At 43.5% G+C, this 16,657-nt stretch overlaps 1 pseudogene; it reads right to left on the minus strand.

Moving 5' to 3' along the window:
- Window positions 1-15,557: 15,557 nt before the first annotated feature.
- On the minus strand, window positions 15,558-16,348 carry LOC132684615 (nucleophosmin-like; annotated as a pseudogene).
- Window positions 16,349-16,657: the final 309 nt, after the last annotated feature.

Below are 16,657 nucleotides of genomic sequence, written 5' to 3' on the forward strand. Positions count from 1 at the left end.
GTGACCCTCCTGCACCTCACGGGCCTTGAGTTTTGTTGTCCCTCCACTCCCCAAATCTCCCCCAATCCCACAGTATGAAGTGTCTCCGTGTAAACATCTCCCCTTGTCAGCTGCAATTTTATCTTAGCTTTCTGAGGACAGAATCATCTTTTCAAAACCATATTAGCCTGCCTAGTGACCAGAACTTAATGAGTGATACGTCAGTTCATTGAGAAAACAGTGAATTCTTTCCATGGTGCGTGACCCAGCGATCAAAAAGAATGAAATGTTGCCATTTGCAGCAATGTAGATGGAACTAGAGTGTATTATGCGCTAAGTGAAATAATTCATGCAGAGCAAGACAGGTATCACATAATTTCACTCATATGTGGCATTTAAGACCCTCAACAGACGAGCATAGGGGAAGGGAAGCTAAAGTAAGATGAAAACAGAGAGAGAGGCAAACCAGAAGAGAGTTTTTTTTTTTTAAATTTTTTTAACGTTTATTTATTTTTGAGACAGAGAGATAGAGCATGAACGGGGGAGGGTCAGAGAGAGGGAGACACAGAATCTGAAACAGGGTCCAGGCTCTGAGCTGTGAGCACAGAGCCCGACGCGGGGCTCGAACTCACGGACCGCGAGATCATGACCTGAACCGAAGTCGGCCGCCCAACCGACTGAGCCACCCAGGCGCCCCCCAGAAGAGAGTCTTAAATACAGAGAACAAACTGAGGGTTGATGGAGGGAGGGGCGTGGGGGATGGGCTAGATGGGCGATGGGCATTGAGGAGGGCACTTGTTGGGATGAGCCCTGGGGGTTGTATACAAGTGATGAGTCAGTGGGTTCTACTCCTGAAACCAATACTACACTGTATGTTAACTAACTTGAATTTAAATAAATACATTTAAAAAGATAAATAGTTGGTGCATTTTACTTGCTGTCATAACCTTACAGTAAGTGCATGACGATATTGCCAATGGAATAGCAGGGAATGCGACACGTGTTGACCTAAATATAAACACATTTCCACTAGATATCTCAGGGCGGAGTTGTACCAAACTGTTCTCATTAGTATTGTCACTGTATTTCAGCACATATTTGCACATTGTTGATGCAAAATCCTTAACTATTTTTCGGTAGATACTAACATAAATCACATGGTAGGAGGTTTTCTTAGGTTTCATAAATTTATATTAATTTAACGTATTATAGTTTCCAAACTTTCTACCTTTTTAATAGAAATACGCTGTAAGACTACAATGTGATATTTTCATAGTGTAATTTGTTTCATAAATTGTTTACAAAATTCTATACATTTCTTTGTAGCTTTGAGTTGTTATTTAAATTCCAGTTGGTCAGCATATCGTGTAATATTAGTTTCAGGAGTACAATTTAGTGGTTCATCACTTACATACAACACCCAGTGCTCACCCCAAGTGCCCTCTTTATAAGAATGTTAAGTGACACAAACATACTGATGTCAGATTGACTTGCTTTTGCAAGTTTATTTTTATCTTTTTGCTGACCATCTATTTTTTATTTTTATTTATTTATTTATTTAATGTATTCATTTATTAAATATTTTTTGTTTACTTATTTTGAGAGAGAGAGAGACCACGAGCAGGGGAGGGGCAGAGAGAGAGGGAGAGAGAGAATCCCAAGCAGGCTCCACACTTTCAGCACAGAACCCGAAGCGGGTCTTGAACTCACAGACTGCGAGATCATGACTTGAGCCGAAAACAAGAGTCAGACGTGTTACCGACTGAGCCACTGGGCCAGCTCCAGCTGACTATTTTTTATATTTAAGAACTATACAAGGGATCCCTTTTCACATGAGTAAAGGATTTTGCCCAATGAATATTTTCCAGCAATAGTCTGACAGCTTGGTGTAAGTAAATAAGGAAACTCGTTTGTATTTTTCTCAAACTTCTATTAGCAGCCGTCTTTATATCATATTAAGGACAAACCACAATATATCAACTCTGTCACAAGAAACAAATACATTCAACAAAAAATGTTTGCCTGTGTGACTGCACTTTACAGCAGCTCTGGAGAATCTATGGACTGTGGCAGGACTGTGGCCTTGTAACAAACTGAAAATAAGGGCAGTTCCGCTGAATAATTGCCAGACTGATAGCAATAAAAGCAAGAAAAGAACATATTCTTTAGGAAGTCTTCCTGATTTGCCAATATTCATACACTATGGAAGCTGTACGGACAACAGGTCCATCACCCCCTGTTTTATAATGGGACTACAGTCCTTTCCTAAATGTGCACACTATGTGAAAACAGTAGTGTCTTAGTAACGTTTTAGTGATTACAGAGATAAAAAGTGTATTTCATGTATGTGTATGTGTGCATTTCTGTCCATCTATCTCTATTCCAAGCAATGGGTCTAGCCAATAATATTTTCTGAAACACCCCATCAAATTCATTTTAGATATAGTCACTTGCCTACAGGAATCAAACAGTCATTCGTACGAGGTATGCAGGATAAATATTGATGCACTCTTTAATGCCACATTCAAATGTTTACTTATGTATTTCCCTAACAAATGTATTTCCTTAACAAATAATGAGTTACACCGTGGGTTAGGAGTAGGGGGCAAGCTGAAGATTTGGAATTCCGTGTTTGTGAGGCTGTAGGAAATAAACCGGGTCAAAAACTAATCTGGATTTGTACAAATGCCTAATAACCCACAGATTGCTTTACATTTGATTTCTTTCGTCAAAGTTCAGCGCGAAACTCACGGAAAACAAAGAGGCATTTTTGCTAAGCCTCTTTTCTAGGGTGGGGAGCAGTGCTATAAGAATTTAATACTGTGTTACAATTTTCTTTAACAGCCACCCCATTTAGGTTGTAAATAAGAAGGCTTTCAAGTGCATGACTGCCAAGGAATTTTTCTAAACACATTCTGTTTAATTGTAGTTGTGTTCACTAGCACAGGCTACATGGAGAACGGGGACCTTCCTACTAAACAGGATTCTGTGGTTTAGACCCCGTATGTGTGTGTGGATGGGAGTGTATGATGTGTACTGTGATAGTAGGTAGTGAAACGAGGATACTGCCGGAGAGCTCACTGCTACTGAGCCCCGACTGCCTGTCAGCTGTGAGACATGAGAACCTAGCTTTCCTGCAGTTTTCGTTTCTAACTCTGAATGCAGCTCCTGACTCTCTAACCCCTTCTCCCTCTCTTTCCCTTTTTTATCCCTTTGAGCTCAGTTTTCCATTGAACATTAACTCTGATGTATGACCCAGAACCTCAATGTAAAGATGTCCTGAAGGGGCTTTGGATGAACAATATCAACCAAGTGAGGAAATTTGGTTCCTAATACACCGAATCTTGGGAATGTGTCCTTCTTGAGAGATTAAAAACATTTTTTTAATGTTTATTTATTTTTGAGAGAGAGAGAGAGAGAGAGCACGAGTGGGGGAGGGACAGAGAGGGAGACACAGAATCAAAAGCAGGCTCCAGGCTCCGAGCTGTCAGCACAGAGCCCGACGCGGGGCTTGAACCCATTAACCGTGAGATGGTGACCTGAGCCAGAGACGCTTAACCATCTGAGCCACCCAGGTGCTCTGAATGTGTCCTTCTTGAAATGCGTAAAACAACTAGACAGACAACAATAAAACAACAACCTTTTCCCCTCAGAAGTGCCCAAACCAATGAATGTGTGTGGAATATTTGAGGGAATGAAGTATTTCAAATAGGAATCGATACGATGCCGTGACAAACAAGGTGCAGGCTTGTGGAGTCCGAAATGTTTTCGGGTTCTTCTTGCTAGTTCGACACCAGCCCACACCTGACCTCTCAAAGCTCCATCCTTATAAAATGGAAATCTGCTCCCTCTTTCAGTAAACAATTGTGAATATTAAACAGACCAAGTATGGTGGTGTATTGACCAGTGAATTATATACTCATGTGTAATATACAATATTGATACAAGTACAATGTGTATGACACATATGAATTCTATATCATAAGTATATATACAATATAAATAGAAGTATAATATATACTTTCAGACAAATTACTGGTAAGTACATTAACCAAGCTCCCCTCCCCCTGGGATCCCAGCACGGCCAACACCCTGTCCAGGAGCCAGGCTTCACCTGTGGGCTCATCTCCAGCGACTGCTCACAACCCTGCCCCATCCGTCCTTCTCGTCTCTTCGCAAATCTGGGTACACCAGTTGTGCGCGTGCCGGTAAGTGCAACATTTAAGCCATGCAAGTGTACCTGTTACCCGTTGCCTCGATAATGGTGCATAACAAATAACTCAAACATCAGGGGCATAAAAGAAGAGATCTTAATTGGTTCACGGGTCTGTGGGTTTAGCTGCCCGTGTGGGTGGGCTTTCTCGCTCAGTCACCTGTTTGTAGCCAGTTACGGGCTGGCGCCTACCGGTTGGCTGACTGGCAGCTGGTCTAAAAGAGCCACAGGTGATGTAACTTGGGCAACTCAGCCTCGCTCCACGTATCTCACTCTTTAAGTGCTGGTACAACATTTTGACAATTCATGTGGTGCTTGGCTGATAAACAAAATAAGAACCAGTATCTTTTACTTCATCATTTTGCTTTTTATCATTTTTAAGCTCTGAGAAATCAAAATAAGATGCCATTTCGTACACGTGGACTTTTGAAATGCAGAGTAATGTGAAATAACACTAAAGGAAAAGCGGGGCTGGTTTCGTCCTCCAGGAGGTAGGACTTACCCAGCACTCGTCCAGGAGCTTCAGGGTGGCACTACCGAGCACCTCCCATATGAGGGGCACGTCACGGCCATCTGACCGTCCTGGCTTCTGACATCAGACTTGCAGGAAGCGCCCCCCACCCCCAGACGTCAGTCAGTACTTTGTGTGCAGCCCACACACTGGGCTACGTGGCTACGGCCTCTCTCCAGGACCCAGAGCACGCCTCCCCTGGAGCCTGGCTCTCCCCCCGGAGGATTCGTTTGCTCTGACGCACAAGCCGAGGCAAAGGAGAGTAACCCGTTCATCGCCATCACGGAATTGGCGGCATATGGGAGCTGACCCAGAGCTGAAAGGAAGGACAGAGTCCCACTGTTCTCAAGCAGTGACAATACGGTGAGGGATCTCCTCGAGGAGAAGACGGAACGTTTCTGATTGATGGTCAACCGTCACCACACTCAGTGCGACTTACTGGCCCCTAAGATCCCAGGATTGAGACATGTTAGGGAAGGCAGATATGGTGCGAACCCCCTCTAGGCCAGAGAATAAGCTTCTCTACTGGACCTCCAGGCATCCAGAGAAGGTGAATTCACATAATTTAATGGCTTGTTTTGGTTCGTTAGTAAAACAATTTCTTTCCAACTAACAAAGCCAATGCAGAAATGGAGAACTCATTTATGGTAATTCTCTTTTCAGCAATTTAAGCATGCCCTTTCAAAAATTACTTACTAGGGGATTTTCAGAGGGAAGGCATCAACGTAGCTAAGAGCTCTATCCTCCAGGCCTCGCACGGTCCTTGGCTCATTGCTGGCCCTCGCTGGAGTTTTCCTGGAAGAAATCACAGGAGGGGTGACTGCGTGTGGCAGGCGCAGGCTGGATTTGGGACAACCGAGGGCCTCCCGGTCCTGGCTGTGGAGAAGAGCCTTGCAGGGATCGCTCGCCCTGCACAGAGCTTGCTGGCCATCCAGCGGTGGGGGGGGCATGGTCGGGATCCTTCAACTGCTCCGATTCGGTGACTTGACCAGCGGAATGTCCGGTGGACTTTGTTCGCTGTCGCGTGGACCCTGGAGCTAACAGGCAGCTGAGATAGATGAGTAAGGTGACCGTGTAACTCTTCCCCGCGCTGGATACAGGCGAGGTGGAGGGTGGTGCTCTAGTAAGTGGTCTGGGAGAACAAGGGTAAGTGGTATGCTCCCGGCAAAGCTGTGGATGGTGGGAAAGCAGGCCTCCCGGCCTGTGCAAATGGCACCTGCCGGGCTCGGTCGGGCTCCCTGCCTCCTCTGGGGCTGGTAAGGGGCGGGTGAGGAATGGCCCCCGACCCCGTTGACATGGCCCAGTGCTGCGTGTCTCTGGGAGAAACACTGCATCGATTCAGGGGTGTCTGGCCATTTCATTAGTAAGGATGGGGTCCTTCTGACATCTGGATGGTGTGCTGGTGGGTCTGCAGCCGGACAGCCAGCCGTCCCCTCGTGGCGCCTGAAGCATCCCTGTTCCATGGTCCGAGCCATGTCTCTGGGATGTTCTTTTTACGTAGCAGTCCATTCCTGCTTCGTGATGCTTCGTTCCTCTAGTGATGTTACCACAGCGTGCTCTCGGTTTCTCCTCTTTCCTCCACATTGGTCTTTTGTTTAGTCTCTGATTTGATATAGAGGTTTAATTAAGGGCATGGCGATCTTTATCCACCTGCTCTTACATATGAGAGGGCCAGTGAAAAGCTGATTGGAAGTTTTGTGTCCATAGGTGGGTTTGTTGACTGCAGGGTTCCCTGGGATTGTGTCTTCACGGAGGGAATATTAGTACATTTGAGTGTTTTTCCTTTTGGATGGTGATGTCCCGTCTGCACCTGCAATCCGCGATACAACATCTTCTTACCTGGGTGCCGCCATCATGCTGGGAGCTGAGGAGGAGAAGAGGGTGGGAACCCAGTACTCACAACATCAATTTCAGTCAACGCCTGATTTAATGGCACTGCTTTCCTTCAACAGTGCCTTCTGGTCTCCATTCTGCTTTATGTTTTCTAGAAAAACACACCCCTAATAATCTGTCACATCAGAGAGGAGTAACCATCCAGATTCTCAAAGGAAGGAAGCCATAGGGGGGTTTAGCGTCTAAAAAAAAAAAAGCAACTTAAGGTAAGCATTCTGGTTTATCCCCAGTTTGCCCAGAAGTCTATCCTAGGTGCTACTAATCTCTGGGTCTTGTGGGGATGAGGTAGAGTGACTTCTCCAGCTTTATCCACTGCTAATTAGGATTCAGGACTGCTGGGTAAATCACCACAAGTCCTCTGTTTTTCAGTCTCCAAAACGTTTTGGTCTCTTCTCTTTTTTCTCGAGATAATCTGTCCTTTGAAAAGTCACTTCCTATCGCTGGTGGGACTCAGTGCAGGTGGAGGCAGACGTGTCTATCCAACCCACCATACTTATGTAGAAATCTGACCCTGACAAGACCAAGTCATGTGACGCTGAAGCAGAATTTCAGGGGCTTCCACTCTTGATGTTGTAACAGTGTGTCTCAGAAAGTCCTGAGGGCTGCACCCAGGCATTTACCACAGTGCTAAGTCACAAAGAGAAATGAGAAAATGTGGTCACTTCAAGACGTGTGCCTTCCACGGAGACCCTCTGAACAGGATCTATCTGTTAATCTGTAGGTTCCCCAGAATTCCGAGTGAAAGCAAATAGAACGTAGGGCTTTTCATCCCCAAACGAGTAAGTTCCATAGAGGGAAAAGCTTCAGTTACACGAGCGGTGATTAAATCCCACACCATTTGTACCCTGACTTGAAAATGGAGCTAAGGAGGCAGAGCTATTGGCTTCAGTCTTTTTCCTAATAAATGGAAGAGTGCACATTAATATCCCTGCCGTGTAAAATGCTCCCCAAAGTAGAGCGGAACCATCATTGAATAAATTTACATGAGTTTTGGTTGTTTTTTATGCAGCATATTCAGACACTTTCTGTGAATTATATTTGACACAATTAATAACTTGATGTCTTGGTCAATATAAATGTTTTGAAGGTATGCATTTTAGATTCTAAAATATTGTACAGCTAAGTTTTCTTGCCACAGGAAGGAAAATGTGACCGGCTTTTAGTTGTTTGGCATTTAAACAAAAACTAATTTTTTTTTTTTAATTCATTGCTCTGATTTTAAGGCAGCATAAGTCACTTGTCGAATCCCTAGACCATACCACAGATATTTCAAATTACACTTTTCTCTCCTGTCTGTCATGCTGACCAACAACACTCCAGGTAAAACCAGGAATGCATTAGGGGTGTGCTGCTGTTCTCGCTCTTACTTTGTGGTAAATTCTACATTGATATGCTGACAATTCATGCAATTAAACAATAGAAATACAAATGTTGCTAAGCAACCAGCTCTCCCCTGCTTTAGTAAGTTAGACACAGTTGCAAAAGTGGGAAATCTCCATAAACTGAAAGCCTGAAGCTTGCCATTGGTGTTAACAACTCTGACATTAATTCTATGTCCCCCTCCGTGTGAGTGTAGAACCTAATAACAAAATCATTTCCGTAGGACCCTTCTTTCTTTTCCTTGGAACACAAAGGTAACATAAATACATTTTATTTCACTTAGCAAGTAAATGGATCAAATATTAATAACTTATGTGATCTATAAAGGTAATATGTGCTCTTTAAAAGTTATGTAACCTATCACAACTACAAAAGTGAGCAGACTTTTAATAATTTTAGAATATCAGTTCAGCTGAACGTATGCTTAAGATGAGAACTATTGTGTGTTTTATTTTGATGGTTTCTTACTTTGCTATCTCCAAGTATTAAGTATTATTCCTAGTGTGTCCCATCTAAGTACGTATCTCAAGATAGCACCTGTCCCTTAGCAGATTGCTTGTGACATACCCAGTTTCTAGCAGCATCACATTATCATTTTTAATAATAAAAAAACAAAAAGTATACTCTCGGAGGAATACCGGATCACAAAAAGGTATGTGCAAAAAATGATAATATTGCTATAAAGAGCTTCAGAAAATTCTAGCAGCTGATTTGCTGTAATAATTTGGAGTCAGTTAGTTCTTTCCTTTCACATAAGTATAATGGTGACATAATTTTTCTTTATTTTTCTTTATCACATTTAAATTTTCTCTGACTTTACTATACTATGCTATTTTATGAAACTATATCCCCTCTTTAACTGATTAAGATTTGAGGGATTATTCTTGTTCTGTGTTACATCAGTTCACTTCATTTATCTTTTTCAAAAATTTCCATGTCAAAAAACAGGTTTTCTAAGCTTCATAAAACTGAATTTACATTTAAATGCAATCCATTCTGCTGAAAAAAATTCTTGAATAAAGAGTGGCTTTATCCCAGCTATAAATGTGAAGCTACAGGATTATGTCAACCACGTAAATTGAAGCACTTAAATTAAATGAAAAGTAATTTTGCATGATACTATCCATGTGCTTATTAGAGAGAGATCACCTTTAATATACGATTTACAAAGTAAGCCCAATTAGTGTTCTAAAATGTCTCCGCTCCAACAATCTGGGGAAAAATGGAGAGAATATAGTCTTTCAGAATAGATTATATTTCACACATGTCCAGAAGATGCTGAGATGTGGCTTTTATAAAGAATGATACATCGTGTGCTATTACTAATGCAAATTTACGTCTGTCAATTTTGATTTTGTGTTTAAGTAAATAAGTTAAAACATTATATTGCCCTGACGTAAACTTAATTGACTAAATTGTGCTTCCTTAAAACACATTGCATGAAGTAATATTGATGACATTTATTTAATTTGTCAAGGAAATTGAAACACAATGAACCCTGAACAAGGATCAGTCAGTGTTATGCATCATACATTTATGATGTTAATTCTATCGTGATAATAAAAACATTTGCCAACACCTGACAATACAGAGAAGCAGCAAAATTCAAGACTAATAAACAATCCTGAATAGATTTTTGGCAAAGCTTTCCCATTTTGCCCTAAATACCATTTGTCCTGTAAAAACTGAGTTACCTTGGTTGAAGAGAAAGGATAATCATAAACTACCTCTATGTGTATGTGCAATGAGGATTCTTCGAGACATAGCCAGGCAGGAAAGCATCCAGCCACGTCCACGGGGGGAAGAATAGAATGTCCCCACTTGGACAGACATTCAAATGAATAATACAACTCAACGGACACGAGAGATCTCTATGCAGTTGGAAAATTCCCTGTGTAGAGCTCCTGGCATCCCCAGTATGAAAATAATAGCTAAGAGCTCTAGGCTAATGGACCCAGTTTTGGACACTGGCAGCACATAATTGTACACTATCCAAAAATATTTCTCAAGAGCTATGAACCTGGTAGTAATGGAGATCCTGACATATCAAATGACCATGTGATCAGAACTGGTTCACAATCGTTTCTGTGAGAGCCCACAAGTCAAAGGTACGGTTAGTGCAGCAGACATTTAGTGAGGAGGAAATGGTATGTTCAAGATCGGGCACAAACCAGCACGAAAGGACACAGATAAGCTCTGTGAGCAGGCAGCCTCCCTGGTGTCCACTACTGTCCCTCTGTGGCTTCTTCTTCAGCTCAAACTTACGTCCACTCTGGTTTGCCTTATGATTGGCTGATGGAGGAGGAAAAAGGCAAAGCTTGCTTAACAGTTGCGTTGCTCAGGATAGGACGCAAGCTGATAAAGGGTGAGGGCTGTGCTGAACCCAAAATCAGGAATCGTCCTAAAGAACAGCAGGTAGGGAAGAATCCTCCCAGTGCACGCTATTTCACCCATTTTGTGTAGACAGAATAGCCAAGGTAGGAATATAGTCTGACTCACGGGAGCCGTGACTAGCTTGGCCGGCTGGTCCATGGATGAAGAAGGTTTAGAACATCGGACACAAGGAAACCAGAGAGGAAGCAAGCTGACGGGCTTGGGGAAGTGGCCCTGGATGTGAAGATCTTGGCTCTCACTCTAACATGCACTAAATAGCATTCACCTAGAGATTCTTTATGTGAGGCCTCCAGAGTATTTGACCTACTGGCATAGGGGCGTGAGTAATAGTGCACTGAACAGAGAAACACACCACAGTGGAGATTAGCCGAAGCTCTGGATACATCATGGAACCCACTGGGTGAGTATCCGGGAAAGAACAGGACCCTCCTGCCCGAGGGGAGCGGGGCCGTGGCTCAGCACCAGGACCCACACAGCCGGGCTGAAGGGCCTGTGTCACCACGGCCTCTCCTCAGAGCCACCAGATACAAGGTCCTTGGGACGAAGGCCATCAGTGCAGTCCGTAAATTGTTGCTTTTTCTGCTACACGGAACCGTTCTCATTTGATCTAGCTAATGTGTTTTTTTCTTCTATACGGATAAGTTGCTTCACATAAAGGTCACGTACATAGATCCCTGTGGCCTCCTCTGCACATGCGTCGACTTATCTGAAGACTGGCTGTGAGCATCTCCTTGAGCTGTGCCAAAGCATGCCCAAGTCTGGTGGATGTTTGAGTTAACGAAATGTTGACTTACAGTAGATGCTGGTAGAGTTATAAAACTTGGGATATTTAATTTTCAATTAGACAAAACACTGATTGTGTGTGTGTGTGTGTGTGTGTGTACACGCATTCATTCAATGAACCACCAGTAAGTATAATATTCCAATACTTTCCACCTCAATCTTCTATTTCTTGAGTTCAAATTGAAACAATAACCCTTCTAGATCCCAGTTAGAGATTAAAAAGACTGTGCTTCTTTTCAAAAGCTGCTTCCCTCCCTTGAGGGGAGCACTCTGAACATAAATCACTTAAGACACCATTACATCCCATCTGGGCAAAGCCAGATAAGCTGTTGACTAGACCCCTCCCCTACCAAGTTTGTATTGTGGAACAAAAGCTAAAGTGTCTGATGGAAGACTGAAAATTGAATCTTCACCATCCGATGTCACTAACGTTGTTCCAATTTCCTATCAGTAGAAAGACCTTAGGAAAATAATATAAATGTGACAGACACACTGAGGAAATTAAGGTGAAAGTATTACTCATCTCTCTGGTTCTGAGATTGCACGGAGAACCCAAGGCAGGGTTCTCAATCACTTAAAACCCTACTTCATCTTGACAAAAGTCTCTCTCCCTCTTTTAGTATTATTTAAATCCAAAATTAATCCTGTATTATCACACAAAACTTGAAGCGATGAAAGAAGGCTGTTATTTTATTCGTGAACTAAATACGCTCTTCACACACATCATTCTGATATGATTCTCTTTAGCTAAAATGAGCACATTCTGAGCTGTGGTAGCCTTTTTATGCATGACCGTAAGAGGAGGGAGGGAGGGACAGATTGAGGGGGAAGGGAGAAAATTTTCAGGAGGGCAATCTATACATGGGAAAAAGGTTTGGAGTAGAGAAAATGATAAATAAATGCTCTTTCAGGAAGAGCAAACAAGATACAGACAATCCGAATGAGAGGATCGGCCAAAGCGTACTGTTTTGTAGACACAAGAGAGACAGCACTGAGGATACGCTAGGATGTGCACGTTTTTAAGGGTAAATAAAAGCGCGCTGTGACATCCCAGGGGGAGTCCTGACAGCACTGTGGTGATATGGTGATGACAGCCGTTAACACATACCCTTTCTGCCTCTAGGAAACAGTAACAGGTGCACTAGAGGAATGAGGACTTCTTCCCCCCAGCAAATCACGCATGTCCACCTAGCCCTTCCCAGCTGTACCAGAAACGGTCCTTCACCCACTAAATCAAATAAATATAGTGAAATATTCTGGAAAGCATGAAGTATAGCCAAAGAGAGAAAACATGGTCACCTGGATAAGACATGGGCACTGTTAATGAAGGAAGTTGTAAGCCATTACAGTAAATGACAGATTTGACAGATTTGGTAAAGTGAATCATGATACGGTGAGTCAGTTCTTGGACACATCGGGAGAGGATTTTTAGCCTCTGACAGAGGTCGGTTCCAATCTCGGCTCTCCCACTTCCTGTTTGATCTTAGGCACGTTCCTTAATCCTTCTGAGATGCCGTGTCCTGATATTCACCCCAAATCATACCTACGTGCTAGGGGCGCTGTAATGTCCAAAGAGGCGAGCCATTTTTAAAGCTCCCATCCTCACTGCAGTCATCATCATCGTTAATTTTTATTTTCTGTGCCAATATCCTACCTTCAGGACCAGAGACGATCAAAGGTGATCTCGAACTAAGGAGTACCGGCGGATCATCCTAGCCTGTGGGAGCACGGAGGGAGTGACTCCCGTGCGGACGCTCAGGGTGCACACGGGTTTCCTGGCCTTCCCAGCAGGAAATGAGAGGAACACACCGGGAGCACGGAAACGAAGCTGAGACCAGCTCGAGGACGAGCTGTCGGAGCTCATCCTTCAAACGCACGCAAGCAGTCACTCTTCAGGCCGCGTCACAAAATGCGCGTCCACTCGGACGGTCGTTGGGGCCCCTCTGATCCGGCCCCTGGACGTGACGATGCCGCCAGAGGAAATCCACCTGACAGCGTGCAACACAAAGCGTCCTTGTTAGGCTGTTTCTCACGGCTCATGGCCAGTTAACTGCAAACACGGGGTCAGAAACGGTTTTTACACGCTCCTGCTAGATGGAAAGTGAAAATGAAACATGTTGGTATCATTCTCTACCTGTTGTCTGCTGGCCACAGTTAACCGAGTCACTCTTTCACCTTCAGACCCTATTCCAGCCTGCCATCGACCATGTGACCGTGTTACAGAAGCTGCTTGTCTTAAGAGTCTCGCATACATGAGACAATTAAATAGGCAATTCCTGTTTGGGCCTTGGGGTCCTGCTACGTCTTCCCGAGGGGAACGTGTGTGGTGGTGTTCTGAGTTTTGTAAACATTGCGTGTGTCCCACGTGTTTGTCAGTGATAGGATGTCCGTTTTCCTCATAGGACTTGTTCTTCCCCAGGCATGCTTCAGTTACTTTTTTCTAATCCGGAGCCTCTATTCAAGTATTTCCCCAGTCTTGATCCCATAACGTCAGCCAGCCAGACCTGCTCCCGTAGACTGTGGGGCAGGAGGCTACAACGCAGAGAAACGCACCTGGAAATTTCTCCATTTGCACACGACTGAATATCACGTTCGAACGTCTTCTTTACTCCTCGTCTGTATTTTCTATTGTTCTTGGAGACAGGCGCAACATTTTCATCTTCTGCGATTCTCACACTTGTCAACTGATCTTGCGTGTCCCAGGCTGACCTGCAGCATTCTGGAAAATATTTTCCCCCTCGCTGTTCCTGCCTTCCCCTGGTACATTTCCCTCCCCCGGGTTTAAAAGTGTTGGAACATGATCCACAGGACAGCCACCGCTGCTCAGCACCCTGCCCCATGACAGGGCGGAAGAGGAAGAATATAAACAACCCTTCTCTTGGCCTGGAAGGCCCTCCCCCTAAGTGTGTGTACACACCTGTCAAGTTCTTCAAGTGCTGGCCCGTCCCAGCCTCAGCCCCGCTGCGATCCTAGCAGAACATGAACCAGTCGACATTCTGCCCTGCCTCAAATTTTACCTGGAGGCTGCGGGCCAAGTTCAAACTCTTTAACGCCGTCTTCCAACGGTTGGTGGTCTACCTCCCGTTTGCTTTACCAGGTGACCGTGAATTCTTGGGGTTAAAACACTATATGCTTCGTGCAGTTACCTGAACTATTATATTCATTCATATTTTTATGTGTTTGCAGATAATTCAAAGGTATAATGAAGCGTTAGCCCTATGGATTGTTAATTGTGTGTTCTGTGCTTGGGGAACTGTGCCGGGCACAAGGGAGAAATACATCACTAGAACAAAAATCTTCCTCCAGAGGAAGATTCTACAGTTATGTTATAAATGGGTAGTATCTGAACCAAATCTTAAAAAGAATTGTAAGAATTTAAGTGGACAAGAGAGACAAGGTCATTCCTAGGAATGTAAAACAAAACAAAACAAAACAATCTGAGCCCCGTCTCCAGATTTTCTGATTAAATTGTTCTGTGTTGACAATTCGCATTTGTAACAAGTTCCCAGGTGATGTTGATATTGCCAGTCAGAGAGAACCATGGGTTTTAAGGAGAAAACACAGAGTCCCCGTGTTGAATTGGAAGGAGTCTAACAGTGAATAGGTAATATTCTTTAAAAAAAAGAGACAGACCATGAAGAATCCAAGAAATGGAAAATAGAACTGAAAGGAAAGAAGGCACACCTTCTCAGCCCAGCGAGTTGGATTAAATATTGGCTAAAATTGACTTAAATATATGATTTGCTCCATCACTGGTTGAGGAGGACTTGTGCTATCTGGGATTTTTGTAAGAAGCATGTGTTTGGTTTATAGTTTTTGAAAGGGAAATATGAATTCAGGGGAGTATTAGTATTTTAAATTTTAAATGATTTAATTTTGCTTTATTAAAATACTGAGTTTATTTCACATGCACATTTTTGTCTCCCCACCATTTCTATTTGTCTGACCACCACCACATCCTGTCTAACAGCCCGTATGTACCAGAACCCAAGCAAAGGGTAGAGTTCCATGTTTAAAAACGAACAGGGAGTTTGAACAACACATTCTTGGTAATGGAACCTGGACAACATTGATCAGACGTCACAGGGAAAGTCCTCACTCTGCAGTATAAAAAAGACAGCCTGATATCAGCTGTTACAGAAATGAAATAAGACTGAAAACAATTTTTTTTAAATGTTTGTTTTTGAGACAGAGAGAGAGCATGACCGGGGGAGGGTCAGAGAGACAGGGAGACACAGAACCCGAAGCAGGCTCCAGGGTCTGAGCTGTCAGCACAGAGCCCGATGCGGGGCTCAAACTCACCGACCGTGAGATCATGATCTGAGCCGAAGTCAGAAGCTAACCGATTGAGCCACCCAGGTGCCCCAAGACTGAAAATTTTAACAAACTGCTTAAACTGTTTTCTTAAAGAGACTTCCTGCACTGCCAGATGCCTTGAATAGCTTCTTGGTCAGTCATCTGGAGACACTTCTTCACATAATTGATGAATTTGGCCTCCACTTTTGGGAAGAGGGCCACCTTTGTCTATGCTTGTTTGCCATTTTTTGCTTTAATATCTTCTATGGAACTAGGCCCTTTCAGTGTTTTGGGAATGTTTTCCTATTTTTTGAAGGATCTTGACCTTTTGATCTTGGTGTTGATGATTTTGAGTCTCTTCCACTCTGGTTTGATATTTGTGCATTTTTGGCTGGAGTATCTTGTATAGATTTCTTCACTAGAGCCTTGTCTTCAGTTTCCTCCTCGTCACCATCACCACCATCACCATCATCTTCACATCTTCTTCATCATCATCTTCTTCATCATCGTCTTTATCATCATCATCATCACCTTCATCAGCAACAAGTTTTACTTTTCTCTGTGGAAACTTGCTGCCACTTTCAGGAGCAGAACGCTTTCCAAATATACCAAGGAGTTTCATATCCCCTTCCCTCTTCCTCTTCTGACTCTGCATGGTCCTCCACAGCTATAAAGTTCTGTCCGCTAGTGTGCACAGGCCTTGAATCACATTTCAACTGTAAGACCACAGGTGGTATTATTTCCAAGCCCCCTAGGGAAACCGTCGGCTGGACAGACATTTTCAAAGTTGCCAGTGTGATTTTGATTGGATTGCCATAGTAATTCATTGCCTCTGATTCAACAACGTTCAATCCTTCCTTTGCACCAGCCCCTGCACAGGCCATTCTTAAATATGACTGGTGCTCGTTTCCAACCTTATCCACATTAAAGTGATAATCATTGTCAGCCTTCAGTTCACAACCAAAAAGGTAGTTCTGGGACTCATGTCCATTTCCTTCAAAGCTTCTATGGTATGGTGGCATGCATTTAGGTGGGAGAGAGGGCGGATGGGGATAAACGACTTTTGTTCCAGAGAACAGCTGCACAGGATGGAATCACACCAGGGAGTAAATGAAATATTTTAAACTGGAAGGGGCAGTCTCATGAACACAATCATTTTAAGGAGAGAAAAATAAAGGGCCATCTGCCTGTATCATCTGACCAGATCA

This window comes from Panthera onca, chromosome D2 (assembly GCF_046562875.1).
Source record: "Panthera onca isolate mPanOnc1 chromosome D2, mPanOnc1 haplotype 2, whole genome shotgun sequence".
Lineage (NCBI taxonomy): Eukaryota > Metazoa > Chordata > Mammalia > Carnivora > Felidae > Panthera > Panthera onca.